This window comes from Chanodichthys erythropterus, chromosome 7, assembly GCF_024489055.1.
Source record: "Chanodichthys erythropterus isolate Z2021 chromosome 7, ASM2448905v1, whole genome shotgun sequence".
NCBI lineage: Eukaryota > Metazoa > Chordata > Actinopteri > Cypriniformes > Xenocyprididae > Chanodichthys > Chanodichthys erythropterus.
The window spans coordinates 27,651,008-27,665,870 of record NC_090227.1 but is presented as its reverse complement, the minus strand read 5'-3'; positions in this window follow the sequence as shown (position 1 = coordinate 27,665,870).

Below are 14,863 nucleotides of genomic sequence, written 5' to 3'. Positions count from 1 at the left end.
TGCCTTTTGCCAAGCTCGCATTTATTTTTAATAAAAATTAAATAATGTTCTAAAAGTGGACATGAACTGCGAATGAGTGTTTAATAATATTAAAAGCGTTTATTGGGTTAGGGGAAGGTGTAGGGAGGGTTTTTATTCTCCCAATAAGGCAGCATCCATTTAATAATTTTAATAAATATAATCATTTAAACTGAAAATGATATTATTGCATCCTGTGCAAATAGTATCTGCCAATATAAAGTATAGATAACAGTTAATTACTATTTACTCTTATTGCAAAGAACCGATACTTTTACCTGGCGTAAATAGAATCTATTGCTATTTTCACCTAGTGTAAAAAGCACATCGCTAAGAAAATGCTGCCATTGTCACTTAGTTTAAATAGAATAAATTGCTAATTTCACTTAGTGTAAATAGCATCTATCGCTATTTGCACTTAGTGTCTAAAAAACATCTAAAAAATCTAAAAAAAACCCATCTGCTTATAACAATATGGTACTGATATATATCAAATATTTATGAAAACATATGCATTACAAAATTCATTACATTTCAAACTATTTTAAAGTATATTCATTCGCAATCTAAAATGCAAGTAATTTTAACATTTTCTGTAGATAACATCTATCAACAGGAAATAAATTTTAGAATGCCTGCTTGTGAAAAAGTCACTGCCATGTTGCTAGTTATGTTATGTGCCAAAGTACACATGCCACACAGTAATTACACATGGCACTTCAGTAAAAATACATTGTCGAAACATATGAAAATGCATTAGCCAAAAGAAGACTGCTGTGAGACCCCTTTCATTTCAGCTTAACCTTTATATCCATTATTAAAATCTTTCTAGGTCATCTCATAGTAATTTAAAAGCTTTTAGGACTGGTATTTTAAGTGTTACCCTTATTAAAATGCTAAAAAGTAGCTAATCCCATCACAAGACCTTAAAAAAAAAATCATGATGTTTGATGTGATTCATGGTTCAAATCATTAGGATTCCACATGTAAGATATATGTATATGATATATGTGCCCACCAGAAGCATTCCAGCAGTACGGCTGTGTTTGGTAGATTGTTTAGGAGCCATGGGGCGAGCAGGTAGGCAGTGTTTTAAAGGAAGTCATTTGTTCAGGCAGACTGGAAATGTGGAAGAATGGAAACCTGAGCATTCTCTTAAGATGACCTTATAGATACAGCTAGACCTAAAAGCTCTACAATGGCAAAGCTTGTGCTTTTAATGGCACACGTGTGCAAAGGAAATACTTTTATTGTGCTTGGGAAAAACTCTCACAAAACTGTCACAGAAATATATAGAAATACACTGAAATAGTTCACACTGAAAGAAGTTTTAAAATGGTGCTTTATAAGGAACAATTTATAACTTCCAAATTCAGCAAGTCTATCTATCTATCTATCTATCTATCTATCTATCTATCTATCTATCTATCTATCTATCTATCTATCTATCTATCTATCTATCTATCTATCTATCTATCTATCTATCTATCTATCTATCTATCTAGTGTATATTAAACAGATGCAAGAAGAAAAAATATATAAATTATATATTATATACATTTTAAGCAAGTACATAACCAGCCATTGCTCAAAACTATCTCCTTACCTTAGCCCAATTCACAATGTTAAGCTTCTAATAATGTGTTCTAATTGGAGTGGTACTGGTTGGTTTCCACAGGAAATTCAAGCATGCCGCCATTCGTCTTTGCATCATTACGTCACGCCTGTTTACATAAAGGAGTCCTAGCTAGTAGGCTATATTGCATGTGAGGACGCTGCAAGTGGCGGCTCATTTATAGCCTTTTCTCACAGCAGCTGGAATAATTAAACTTATTATTTTGATGGTGGATTGTATGGTATGACAAATTAATGTTAGAGATTAGACTGTACTGTAATTGAAATCTACAAGTAACGCTAATACAAACTAAATACACATAGTCACACAATGCTAATGTTAACATTAACAATTTGAGAACAAAGTATAACAATAATTTGCACGGCTTGATGTGAAATGAGCTAAGCTATCATTAGATTTAATCACCATTGGTTGCGCGATTTATTGTAATGCTTTTTTTTTCTCAATTGGTCAGAACAAAAGTGGCAGATTTGTTGTCAGACGACATTTTCTGGTGAAAATTCTTATTTTGGTCATACTTCCAAGACTACAATCTGTGATTCCGAACTACAGTATCCACACCGGTGCGGTGACTGACAGCAAACATTAGATTCATCAGCGCTGAGGAGCCGTGTCGATGCACAACCCATGTAAAGATGATAATTCCGCAAATAACTGCAATTGCAGGTTTCAAACAGAGATGTCGACAAAGAGGCAAAACTTATGAACTGCAGCTTTAAAAGGCACCTATTATGCCCCTTTTTACAAGATGTAATATTGGTCTTGGGTGTCCCCAGAATGTATTTGTGAAGTTTCAGCACAAAATTCTCCACAGTTCATTTATTATAACCATTTGAAATTTTTCTTTTTTTAAAATGTTTTAAAAAGAGTTGTTTTGGTGTGTACCACCTTAAATATAAATGAGCTGCATATCCCCGCCCTGCCTTTGGATGAGGGCGTAACTTGCAATAAACAGTCGGTAGAAGCAGAATGGCTGAGAGTGAGAGACCCGCTGTTTTGTATGGCATTCAGCCGTACATGTTTGAACCGGAACCAGACCCAGATGATGAAGAGACTCCGGCAGAAGAAACACAATTGAGAATGGAGCAGGACGTCTCTGAATGGTTATTTGATACATTAATGTACTTATAGAGTTTTAATCGCGTCCCCTTTGCAATTATGGATGTGCAACACACACACACACACTGTGATAACGTTCGCGCAATTTTTTGAACTACAAACACAAATACTGTGATAACGTACTTAGCAAACGTTAGATACACACTATACAAACAAGGTTTAAATTATATACACAGACATTTTACGACGACGACAACAACTTTAGATGCATTTGTTATTGAATTGGCTGACATCGACTGAAATGACTATTTGCTCAAAAAACATTAAATACACTTACTTCTTCTGGAGGTGACGTTGGATCGCGAACAGTAGGCAACGATCCACACTTGAGGATTAACTTTGAAGCAAGACCTGCTTTGAATTGACCCTCGTTCTCAAAACAGGTGTGGGTGGGGCTTAGCGCAATTCTACGTCACAGTGAGAGCAATCTTAGAACAGGGCGTTCTGAGACAGTGCTTATGAATTATTGAGATTGTAAAAAAACCACTGGGTGGATTTTTCTCATTCTAGGGTGGTTTTGCTCACACACTGCCAACACACATTTATGGTCAAACACCATGTAAAAGTGAATTTTGCATAATAGGCGCCCTTTAAAGAAATAAATAAATAAATAAAAAATAAAAATGCTGTCTTTTTTATCTATTAAAACAAGCTTCGGTGGAGCACATTAAGCATTTAAACCTAATTAATTGCAGAATTTAACATTTAGAGTTTAAAACAAATCCTAACCTATTTGAGGAACGCCAATACAGTTCTGCCCAACAAGAACTGTAATAAATGTACATTTAAGTCTAAAAACCATTTATAAGTGATTGCAAGAGCCTAATTTCGTTATTTTACTTAGCATAACCACAGATCACTTTAAAATATGCTTTAAAAAGAATACAGTAACAATAAATGTAAGTGAAATGTTAATAGGCAATATTAGAAATGAAAAGAAGACTAGAAGAATGAAATTATTTCATGTGAGACAATGATGTAGCTTAAGCAAAGGCTCATTAGGAACTGAATTTCATCCACATGGAACGCAATGGTCAGCTGTCAGTAACCATTTCAAAGCAATCCTCCATCCTGACAGAAACCACTGTGGTCATTAGCTTACTGTTCAGTAACACAACGCTGAAGTCTCAGCAAAGGGAGACAGGCAGCATACTTTCTACAACAATCCAGAGGTCTTTTCCTGTCACGAATCAATTACCCATGTGTGCAACTACCCATATGCCATTTAAGAAAAGTGGAAGCAATTACATGGAATAGTTTAAGTGACTCCATGCGTACAACATCCATGAATAATACTAATAAACCTTGCAAAGGCCACATTTGTAAATGGCTCGCTGAATTCCGCTGTAATTCACTGCTATGAATATGTCTTTCATGGGACCGTGAATGTTACCTCTTTTAAGGTAACATTCTGGAAAAATATTAGTAGCAAAAGAAAAAAAATTGCAACATGCTTTTTAAAACAGTTTGAACTTTTTCTTCACGGTCATACATATAGACTATTAATCTGATTCAATGTTAACAGATAAGATTATTCTGAAGCAACTTGAAGAGACAATATGCAACATGGCCATATTCTTCCTCTTTCACCTGCTCCATGTTTTGATACAGTTAATTGGGAATATAAAGGGGGGGAAGAAAGAGTGAAAATAAGTTAGAAATTGATTACTCAGATTTAACTGTTTGTCACAGTGGTCTCAGACTGACAACAGAGCGTCTGGTGTATATCACACACAAAATGGCAAAAGCATTTGGAAATTGCCAGTCACAATCTGATTGAATGGCTTATTCTCAGGACCCATCCCAAATGCCATCCTTAGCTCTCTGAGTTCATACTTATGTGACGTAACATCAAATAGACTGTTGCCCCGTACACAAAGACAAACTACCAAGAAGGTAATCTGACATTTTTTGAATCCATATTGCCATGTGGATATCAGTCAGCCACACCAGAAACCAAGCACAAGACAACATTTAACATGTTTTTAAAACTATGGTTTGATTGCCTCCTTCCTCGAAAGCGATCGAGTTTTACAAGAAGTCATTTGGAGCTGTATCCAATGCAAGACACTCATGGCCACATGTTAGCGGTCAGCTCCAGCTAATGAAAGGTGTAATGTTGCATTATAAATCTACACATGGAAAAAACAAGCACAGAGTCTGAATTATGTGGCCATCTGAAGTCTGTTTAACACTTATTATGTACACTGTTAATGTTTGTACTTTGATGCTAAACAATAAATCAACAGATGTCTAATAATGTTCTTTATGCAAAGGGTTCATCTGAGTAATATTTAGTTATTGATGCTTATCAATCCAACAACACCCACAATGTTCCACCAACTCCCTAGAAACCACAAATAACCTTAGCAACCCCCTAGCAACCACCCTTTAGTTGCACCCTAGAAACTATGCATATTCCTAGCAACCATTCACAGAACACATTTGCTACAGCCCATCAAACACTCACCTTTTCAGTAACTCTCTAGAAACCACTCAGAGCATCTTATCAACACCCTAGCAACATCTACAATTCTCTAGCAACTCCCTAGAAACCTCTTAGAACTTTGAGACTATAAAACCACCTAAAAAAATCCGTAGAAATCATTCAGAACACTTAAGTAACCTTAGCAAAACTCTAGAAACCACTCACAACTTTCTAGTAACTTCCTAGATATAGCACAGAACCTTGGTAACTCCCTAGCAACCACCCAAAATGTTAACTCCCTAGAAAATATGTAGAACCTTAGCAACTACATCAATGCTCTAGCAACTCCATAGAAATCACTCCAAACACATTAGCAACTGCCTAGCAACCACCCACAGTGTTCTAGCAACTCTCCAGAAACCACTCAGAATACATTAGTAACCACCTAGCAACCCTTTAATAACTCCTCAGAAACCACTCAAAACCTTAGCAACCCTCTAGCAACCGAGGAACCTTATCAACCCCAGCAACCACTGATATTTTCTAAGAACTCCCTAAAAACCACCCAGAACCCATTAGTAACCACCTAGCAACCCTCTAATAACTCCTCAGAAACCACCCAGAACCTTAGCAACCACCCACAATGCTCTAGCATCTCCCTAGAAACTATATGCAGAACCTTAACAAAAAAAAAAAGTCAAAATCTAGTTTAATTTTATAGAACAATTTTACACACAAATACAAAAAATAATGTAATGTAAAATTGTACCATAACATTTGATGAATTTGTGCTATTCTGTAAAGTAATCATTGTGTAGCCTCGCTTCTGTAAGAACAGTGAGTATATAAAGTCTTTGTGAAGTCTTTGAAAACCGGTACAGTCAAATCCCCTGATAGCTATCTGCCAGAGCAGCGCTTTATAGACAGTCTGTGTTGAAAGAAGCGAATGGGACATTTGTCAACATTAAGCCCTCAGAAAGCAAGGTCAGACATATCTCCACAGCGCTACTAACAACCATCTTTCGCTCTTAATTAAAAAGAAATGCACAAAGGGAATGGCGAACATTAAAACCTTGCAGTGACACGCACATTCAAACATCTGAACAGCTGGTAGATATGTATTTCTGCCTAATGGCCCAGAATTTAGCCAGCAGGCACAAGCGAGCATGCTCACCCTTAACTAGTCCCTCTGGAATAAGATGATCACATAGAACTGTTCTACTGTCTGTCAGCAAAACCATCTCTCAATGAGATAATCACCATGGCATTTACATTACGATTCAATATGCGTGATGGCTGAACAAAGTCCCACTCTATTCCAGTCACATGATTTGATATAAATAGCACAATTATCTTGAACAAGAAGCATCTAAGAAAGATGGTCTCATAAATATGCATGGAGAGCAGTTAATTTATTTTATTTTTCACCTTTTTCAATTTTTCACACACTTTGTGAGGTAAAGTACACACAATTATCAAAAATCATGATTTAATATGGATATTACAACATGGTTCAGTTCTTTACATTAGTTAATGCATTAGGTATCATGAACTAACAATGAAAAATAATTCTGCAGTATTAATCAAATGTTCATTTCCACATAAGATACTAATACATACTACTAATAATTTTAAACATCTTAAGTTGTAGCTATAAATAAATAAAACTTTAATGTATCATAAGCTAATATGAATTAACAATGAACAATAGTACTTTTATAAATTAACATTAACCTTCTAGATAAACAAAATGTGTTTAAATCACTTCTAAAATCTTCAGTTGTATAAATAAATGAAGCATTTGTTAATGTAACATAAGCAAATTTGAATTAATAAACAGTAGTATTTTATAAATTAACAAATGCTGTTTAAAAAAAATGCATTAACTAATGTAAACAAGCTGAATATTCACACTTTTGATTAGGTTCCAATTCTCACTATTAACTACGATTTTTGCCTCGAACTCTTAATTGCTGCTTATTATTAGTTAGTAAGGTAGTTGTTAAGTTTATGTTGGATAGGATTAAGGATGTAGAATATGGTCTTGCAGAATAAAGCAATAAGCCCCAAGAAGCCGTGGTTTACAGTGAATTTATAACAGCTAAAGCCGGGGACACACCTAAGGACTGTAAGGCCGATTATGAATGTAATTTACCTGCGTGAAGTTGGCCCCCCACCCAACGCAAAACGTCGGCAAAATAGTCTCAATCGTTTGTGCTCTGTTTGTGCTGGTTTGTGCCGTAAAAAAAATTGTTTGTGCTGCTTTGGTTTTTTAGATATTAAAAGAATATTTATAGGTCATTCTGAGGTCACCCAGCCCCCCCACATGCTCCAAATTCACCGAAAATAGTCTCAAACGTTTGTGCTTCGTTTGTGCTGGTTTGTGCCGGTAAAAGTTTCGTTTGTGCTGCTTTCGATTTTAAAATATTAGACTTTGAATTATAGGCGATGACGTCACCAGCCCCCCAACAAGCTCCAAATTCACCCCAAATAGTTTCAATCATTTGTGCTTCGTTTGTGCTGGTTTGTGCCGGTAAAAGTTTCGTTTGTAAAATATTAGACTTTGAATTATAGGCGATGACGTCACCAGCCCCCCACATGCTCCAAATTCACCCCAAAATAGTCTCGTTTGTTTGTGCTTCGTTTGTGCTGGTTTGTGCTGGTGAAATTTTCGTTTGGACTGCTTCGGTTTTTAATATATTAAAAGAATTGGCTATTCATTCTCAGGTCACTCAGCCCCCATATGCTCCAAATTTGCCCAAAATAGTCTCAAACGTTTGTGCTTCGTTTGTGCTGCTTCCATTTTTTATTTTAGATATGTTTATTAAAATAATATTTATAAAATCTCTGGTCACTCAGCCCCCACATGCTCCAAATTCACCACAAACAGTCGCAATCGTTTGTGCCGATAAAAGTTTCATTTGTGCTGCCTCGCTTTATAAATATTAGACATTGATTGCATTGAAATGAATGACACTGAACGGCTGCAAATGCAAATCGCATAAGAGCATATTATAGTGACTATTAGGCTATATACCAAAGCATATACTTTAACAGAAATAGGAGCAATGTGATTTCAAATTAAGTCTCTGTTTGCTTTCTTTCTTTTCAGTGACAAGCGCGTGTCAGAAACGGAAAGTTGTTGCATCAAAAAAGCTGCATCAGTCCCTGTAATTCCTTCAATTAATTACCCTATGTCGAGAAAAAACGACTTATTTAACTGTCTAACTAAACCAAATCGAAAAAAACAAATAAAGACATTCGTTTAATTTGATTTTACTTGAAAATAAACAAAGACAAATAAAGACTTTAAGAGTTTTTTTGTTGTTGTATTTTTGGTTTATGGGTTAAACAAATTAGTTTATGCTTTAAAACTCGTTTCGAATGTGTGGGTGGCCCCTAAAATACTCATTTTGGCTTTATGTGGTCTAAAACAACATTGAGGAAATTTTTATTTATTTGTATTTATTTTATTCTTAAAAGGCCTAAGTAAAACCTAATGATGCAACTCGTTATGATGTTTCACTCGTTATTACAAGCATTTTTTTTTATTATTATTATTTTTTTATAAATAATACCATAATTTGTGTTTCATTAGTAAAACCTAAAATATCAGAAAACAATGGAAGGGATTGCGCAGGCGTCTCCGCGGACAAGAGAAGTATTGTGCTCTCTGATGAGTGATTGATTCCTAGATAGGCCTATGTGTTTTATGTTTTGTATGCTTTATATTAATTGTGCCTTGTATTTTCTCCATTTTAATGTACAGCCGTTTGGACAACTTCGGTTGTATTGAAACGTGCTTTAATAATAAATACAAATACAAATACAAGTAGGCCTACAACGTTGTTGAAAGGTTTATATTGTGTTTCCTGAAGGATAATTGATCATGATTACATAATTAATTGATGATAATTCTATATTTGTTTTTTGTTTTTTTTTTTTGTTTTTTGGTTTTGTAAAGAAATAATGAAATAACAATATTAGATGTTTAATTGGGTCCGGGTCCGTCATCCGTGCGCCATGGTATAGGCTGATTTGATTTTTTACTTAAAAAGAAATAAAGAGAAATAAGAAAGAGTTTGATTTTGTGTGTGTGTTTGTGTGTGTAAAAAAAATGAAAAATGAAAAATAAAGCTAGATTTTTCGTAATTTTATTCATGGGTAAAAATGTGATTATTCTTTAATATTTGTTTCGCATGAGTGGCGCCCTGAAACGCCATTCAACTTTCCATTTCTGACACGCGCTTGTCACTGAAAAGAAAGAAAGCAAACAGAGACTTAATTTGAAATCACATTGCTCCTATTTCTGTTAAAGTATATACTTTGGTATATAGCCTAATAGTCACTATAATATGCTCTTATGCGATTTGCAGCCGTTCAGTGTCATTCATTTCAATGCAATCAATGTCTAATATTTATAAAGCGAGGCAGCACAAATGAAACTTTTATCGGCACAAACGATTGCGACTGTTTGTGGTGAATTTGGAGCATGTGGGGGGCTGAGTGACCAGAGATTTTATAAATATTATTTTAATAAACATATCTAAAATAAAAAATGGAAGCAGCACAAACGAAGCACAAACGTTTGAGACTATTTTGGGCAAATTTGGAGCACATGGGGGCTGAGTGACCTGAGAATGAATAGCCAATTCTTTTAATATATTAAAAACCGAAGCAGTCCAAACGAAAATTTCACCAGCACAAACCAGCACAAACGAAGCACAAACAAACGAGACTATTTTGGGGTGAAATTGGAGCATGTTGGGGGGCTGGTGACGTCATCGCCTATAATTCAAAGTCTAATATTTTAAAATCGAAAGCAGCACAAACGAAACTTTTACCAGCACAAACGAAGCACAAACGTTTAAGACTATGTTGGGGTGAATTTGGAGCATGTGGGGGGCTGGTGACCTGAGAATGACCTATACAAGTTATTGTAATATTTTAAAATCGAAAGCAGCACAAACGAAACTTTTACCGGCACAAACCAGTACAAACGAAGCACAAACAAACTAGACTATTTTGGGCGAATTTGGAGCATGTTGGGGGGCTGGTGACGTCATCGCCTATAATTCAAAGTCTAATATTTTAAAATCGAAAGCAGCACAAACGAAACTTTTACCGGCACAAACCAGCAAAAACGAAGCACAAACGTTTAAGACTATTTTGGGCGAATTTAGAGCATGTGGGGGGGCTGAGTGACCTGAGAATGACCTATACAAGTTATTTTAATATTTTAAAATCGAAAGCAGCACAAACAAAACTTTTACCGGCACAAACCAGTACAAACGAAGCACAAACGTTTAAGACTATTTTGGGGTGAATTTGGAGCATGTGGGGGGCTGGTGACGTCACCGCCTATAATTCAAAGTCTAATATTTTAAAATCGAAAGCAGCACAAACGAAACTTTTACCGGCACAAACCAGCACAAACGAAACACAAACAAACGAGACTATTTTGGGCGAATTTGGAGCATGTGGGGGGCTGAGTGACCTGAGAATGACCTATACAAGTTATTTTAATATTTTAAAATCGAAAGCAGCACAAACAAAACTTTTACCGGCACAAACCAGCACAAACGAAGCACAAATGATTGAAACTATTTGGGGTGAATTTGGAGCTTGTTGGGGGGCTGGTGACGTCATCGCCTATAATTCAAAGTCTAATAATTTAAAATCGAAAGCAGCACAAATGAAACTTTTACCGGCACAAACCAGCACAAACGAAGCACAAACGTTTGAGACTATTTTCGGTGAATTTGGAACATGTGGGGGGGCTGGGTGACCTCAGAATGACCTATAAATATTCTTTTAATATCTAAAAAACCAAAGCAGCACAAACAAAAATTTTTACGGCACAAACCAGCACAAACAGAGCACAAACGATTGAGACTATTTTGCCGACGTTTTGCGTTGGGTGGGGGGCCAACTTCACGCAGGTATGTAATTTGATACTTATGACTGATCATGTCCAATCGGCCTGAGTCAGAGCCAGTTGCGTTCAGTCGGTGTTTACAGTTGGTGCTTAAAATCGTGCAGTGTGCTGCGTCTAACGATTCTAGTCTTAGAATTTTAGAAACAGTCATTGCCAGTCCTCCTCACAAAGATTCTTCTCAAATTTGATAATTCCCACTTCTGAAGTAGTGGTTGCGAGCAAATTCGCATTCAAGTTTCGTTATTTTTTTTTCAAGGAAAGTCATCTTTACAATATCACTGAGAGCACGTGAAGGCAGCATAATATTTGTGACCGATGACGTCTCTGTTTCCTTGGAGACTGTGTGTCAGGCGATTGTAAACAAGCGGCGAAATGGCGTCAAAAAACGTTTGAAACATAAAAACACATTGGACAACCGGTATGGAAGAAAAACTCCGGCAAGAGTACGAATACAATATCTTTGAAGGAATACCATAATAGATGCGATAAGGAAAGAAGCTGGGCTGTTATTGTGGAAGCTTTGAACGTGTCAGGTAATGTACAGGACCGGATTATCCATAGACGGCATTGGGCGAGTGTCCTGGAGCACCAGCCAATAGGGGGGCAACAAATGACAAAGATAATACTTTTTTTTTTATCATGTTTTGTATAATATATTATTTATCTGATACGGATACAAAATTAACAGTTGATACAATATATACAGAGAGAATATAAAGAGCCCTGCCCCTTTGATCGCAAAAGTGAAAGTGCCCTTTGAGGTCGCATTGTGGTAGTATAAAGTTACTTCTGTGGTAATTTAATGGTCTGTACAGTGCCGTTTCAAGTCGAACAAGCTTCATTGAGGATCGCAGCTTATCGTTGCTTAACAACGGCTGACACCACCGGAGTGCAAGCTCTAAAAATAGATTTAACAAAGTTTACTCACCTCAAATTCTCTCTGTAGAGAACATATCCATGTTGCCTCTCCAGCCAAGACCTCATACATATCCTGCACGTTTTTCCACTTTTTTAGTTATTTTCCGCACATATATAGCTGCAGATGAAGAGCGCGAGCTGTTTGTTTACATCCATTTTCAAGATCCGCACACAGTGTGTTGCTTAGCAGCGGTCTCAATCATAAACGTTTGTGTTCTTCTCCGACTGTCAACGATTAAAATCGGCTCCAGTCGAAGGAAACAATCGGTATGTGTGTTCAGTTCAGTCTTAGAATGTTTCAGCTAATCGTTAGGTGTGTCCCTGGCTTAAGGGTAGTTGTTAGGCACGTGGAGCTAAAACCCCCTTAGCTGTTATAAATTCACTGTAAACCACGGCTTCATGGGGCTTATTGCTTTTATAAAACAGTTACCACACAATACAAATATTAACACCAAAAAAATAGGTATCAATGCAACTTTCATGAAGTAAAATCATTAAAATGCTTCGCTGGAAAAAAAAAAAAATCCCTGACAGTGAATAGCAACAGAAGTTACATTATTACGCCATTAGATGGTGGCAAAGATGGTCTTTATGAGCGAGGCACTCAGTCGCAAAGACTTTTATATTGAAACTTATTGTGAACACGGAACAAGACCCAAATGCTTTCACTAGCGCTGTCAGTGTCAGCAGGGAACGGGAAAACCTATTAAATGTTAAAAGGACAAGATCGCAGCAGACATTCAAACAGATTTTTATTATGAACATAGGACTAACCTGAAGGAAAATGCTAAATTTGAATGCAGGTAATACACTTGGTCACTCAATATCTCTCTCACAATACTCTTCTACATAATGCAGTAAGCTTCAGTAAACAAAATCAGTAGAGAACAGACATATGTTTACGTTGCTAAGAGTGGTTGCTAAGACTGACGCAGCAACATACACATTCAGTGGTGCAGTAATACTTATGTAATGCGGTCAGCTGTATTTTCGGGAATTTTACAACAGCTTCGAACAAGGCTCAACCAATCAGAATCAAGGGCTGGAACTATACGTTTTATATTAAGGCATTAATATGTGCTTTCTAAGTACTTATAAACAGCCAATATCCTAGTTACACGCATGCTATTAAAGAAACTAGTTAATAGTGAGAACTGGACCCTAAACTAAATTGTCACAAAATATTTTTGTAAAGTGTTACTCTATCTGAATTTAGTTATGCATTATGGAAACAAAAAATATTCCCAGCAACTCTGATGAAAGCTTTCCCTAAATTCTACTCAGTTAGAATGAGAAAAAACAGCTTTTATGTGCTATGTTCACATATTTTGCCATTTATGTGACTTTCTCAGTAAAATCCAGAATTTAGCCTTTTTCATAGGATACTAAATCATAAGTTCTCTCAATGTATAGTAAACGCTCTTGCTCGCTGGTGTCTATTTAGTATAAATACTATGACTAATGTATTGCTTTTCCACCTGAGCTACGGTATTACACATGGGCATTAACTTACTATTATTGCAAGTCTCAGTGCACATCTACTCTCGGTCGGCCTGCAGGGCTTGTGTCTGGATATCCCTGCGTCATCCACCTTCATAACAGCTGGATTCACCAAATCTCTGATGTTCTCTGTGCGTTCAACACCTGCAGCCGTCACAGTCTTGTTACCAGGGCAATAAATCTCTGACAAAGACAAATAAAACTAGAAGAATTGCACGTAATTCAAAACTGAAGCAAACAGTAAAATCATTATAAATAGGAGCAATCGAAAGGTTTTAACTCACAGTGGATATTGGCAGAGTCCTGAGACCCAAGATACACCATCCAAAATCCTGTGAGAATGAGACACGGACCTGGATGAGAGTAAAGCCCATGAATTTGTGTGTCTAATGGTAGTTGTGTATGCCACACCCCTTCACGCTTTCACACAATCACACACAATAGATGAGGGGACCCTCCTAGTTACAGCTCTAAATTGGGCACAGGGCTGCGGGTCTCAAGGGCTGAGGATGGTGTAACCCCACCTGAGTACACGCTGACGTCAAGATGCTCTTGAACTTGGGATTAATAATATCAAACCCTCAGTGTGTTTGTGCATGAGTAAAGGGGAGGTGCGAATTGAGATCTGCAGAAATGTGTGCATTTGTTCCAGCAGTATAATGTGATACATCTCATTTGCAGTAACGATGCTTCATATGGGAGAGTGCAATTCCGGTGATGTTAGCCAGACTCTGCAGGTGAGAGCTTGTCTGAAAGGCCAGTCTGCATGCTGAAGGGGGGCGTAAGGAAATGTGCAGTGATTAGCATGAAAGTCAGACAGAGTGGGACCGGTTGACTTGAGTGTGTTTTATCCATTTTCATTGTTTCCTTAAAGATTTGCAATAAATATATTCCAAAGATCGCAGGGTCCATCATCTGGAATGTTACACAGAAAAGCGTTCAGTTCCAAGAGCTGAGCGAAGGCGCATCCAAGTTAAGCATTCCTATCACATAGAAAACAAAAGTGTTTTATTGCTTGTGCAAGGTCAGGACAAGAGAGAGCATATTTAAATGACATGACCTTTATAAATTCTTAATACAATTTATATTGTTTAAAAACTGCCATTGGATAAAGAACAAAAGTATATAAATGAAATGACCACTCACTTCTTTTTAGTCAGCCATAACAAATGCACTGAGCTCCAGTATAACCCAATGTAACGAATGTCGAGTTATCCTAATTTTGATTTATTTAAATGTCTTATTTGGGAACACTAAGCACTTAAGAGATAATTTTAGTTCACCGAAAAATAAGATTTTGCATAAA